This window comes from Lathyrus oleraceus, chromosome 4, assembly GCF_024323335.1.
Source record: "Lathyrus oleraceus cultivar Zhongwan6 chromosome 4, CAAS_Psat_ZW6_1.0, whole genome shotgun sequence".
NCBI lineage: Eukaryota > Viridiplantae > Streptophyta > Magnoliopsida > Fabales > Fabaceae > Lathyrus > Lathyrus oleraceus.
The window spans coordinates 492532949-492535566 of NC_066582.1; positions in this window are offsets into that span (position 1 = coordinate 492532949).

Here is a 2618-nt window from a genome sequence, read left to right on the forward strand (position 1 = left end):
CCGCCAGTTTCTCACCATGAAGCGCCTTTTATAAACCTTGTTGAGCCAATAGATCATTAACCCTCATTTTTCATAAATCAAAATTGCATGTTCTGCCAAACTGTGTCACTTTGAATTTCGCACTTCCAAGATTAAGCTACATCTGATACCATTTGTTGGAACAGTCACACAAATACAAATTAAATTAGAGAGAAACACACAAAGGCTTTGTTCACGCAGTTTGACCAAATTGCCTACGTTCGTGACTATATAGCAACTATAGTTTCGTCTGATTGATTTGTTCTGAATTTAACACATATAGGGATGTTAATGATCCAGATTTTAATAATACCCCTAAACCCCTCTGCAACTTGACCCTTTGCCACTTGACATAACCTATGAGACAAACTCAACAAAATTCAACCAGAAATTCAATTTTTGCTTAAAAAATTATGTTGAAGAAGAATTTTTTTCTGCGGTTATGGATTCCATTAAATAAATTGTTAAGTATGCACTATTAATAACATTCTTGGTTTATTTTTTTTCACAATCATCGCACGTTTAGACAGTGTTTTGCCATGAAAAAGTGTAGCTTATGGGTCAGATGCACGTCTCTTAGTTTTCTACCGCGAAAACAAACATGTCATAAGTTTTAAAAAAAAACTTAAAAACTAATGAAAATATAAGTAAAAATCAAGGAAAAAGATAAAATATAAATACGAGTAGAAGATAGTTTGATTGATGATGTGTGTTCAAAATGATATTTACAATAAGTATTTATAATTCAAATTTTATTGACCAAGGATATAGCTTATAAAATACAACATTATCTATCATTTTTTTGGATAAACTCGCATGTAGTGTGTGTAGCGCCCGACATTTGAATTTCTGTATCATGTTTTGTAGCATTCTGATTTTTAAATGAACATAGTTTTTTAGGTGAAGTTTTGAACCATTGGTGTATCAAGCAAGGATTCTTGGATCTTCAAAGTTGTGAAAGATAGGAAGTGTGTAAAGCTCGTCGTATTTGTGTCGAGTTATCGACATCTGTAAAGGTATAAAGATCAGCTCTTTAATTACTAAGACAAATCAGACACACTTTTGAATGATTGAAAAGCCTCCCTACTTTTGTAAAATCACTAGAAAATGTTTTACACAAGTAACTAGTTGATAACTAGCTCAAATAATCCTTTATAGGTGTAATTTACACTAGATAATTGATTAACAGTTTAGGCATAATCGATTATCTCTTTTGCAACAACTCATAGTCAATTATTAGAGCTTATAGTTAATAAGTGATATGTCATTTAAAAACCTTCTATTGTACTTAATAATCAATTATGTGATTTGTATCATCTATTAGGATTATTGAAAATCTCATGGATTATCTCCATTTTTTAGGCACGCCTTCTCCTATAAGTAGAGGGTTTTTCCTAATTTCAATTTACACCAAAAAACATATTTTGAAATCTCTCTCTCTCTCTCTCTCTCTCTCTCTCTCTCTCTCTCTCTCTCTCTCTCTCTCTCTCTCTCTCTCTCTCTCTCTCTCTCTCTCTCTCTCTCTCTCTCTCTCTCTCTCTCTCTCTCTCTCTCTCTCTCTCTCTCTCTCTCTCTCTCTCTCTCTCTCTCTCTCTCTCTCTTCTTAGTTCTTTTGGGAGTAAATATTTTACATTGTGATGTGTTTGGTTCTAGTGTGCGACATTGTTGTAATATCTCTCTCATGAGAATTTTATTTTGGTTGTAATATGAATTAATTGAAAAGCTCTTATTTGGTTATTGAGGTGAACCTTGTAAAATCTATGTTTTGTAGGGAGGTCTCCATAATTAAAGCTCATGTTTGGTTCGTGAGTTTAGTCTGGTGGTAAAAGCTCTCTCTTGGTTCAAGATTGCCCTAGTGGTAAAATCTCTTGTTGATTATGAGGTCTATATGGTTAAAACTTTGTGTTTGGTTGGGAGGATAGCAAGTGTAAAACTCTAGTCCTTTTGTAAGAATGTTTGTGGACAAAACAATCAAAATTTCACATAAGATCATAATGGATACTATTAAAAAGGAATTCTTGGGGAGAGAAGTAGGTCATGTTAATAGATCGAACCACTAAAAATCTCTAAGGATTTTTTCACTTCCCTCATCTCTTTACATTTTAATCATTTATTTATTTTTGTTGCATTACTTTCTTTCCTATCTAATTTTCGTCATTCCACTGCTTTTACCTTGTTTATTTTACAAACATATTTTAAACTCTGACTACATGAAAGATTTTTATTTTAACACCATTTTTAAAATTCATGCAATTCACCTCGCTCTCTCTCTCTTATTTTTTGAGTTATTTTTCCAAAACTAGTCTGGAGCATGCACTTCACCTCATATGACTTCCACCTTCTCTAGCATCGCCTTCCTTTGAGATACCAACAACATACCCAACTTTTTCTATAAAGCGTAACATCAAAGTAATTAGAATAAAACAAATAAATAGTGGAAAAAACAAGTAAATAAGAAACACTTATGCAAATAATTATCAAGTGTTGGTTTATCTTTATCATAATCCATCAATTCACTAACACCTAGGATGCATAATTACTCCATAAAATGGACACTATCTATCTCCGCCTTTCTAAGTTTGTCAAACTCATAACCCGAA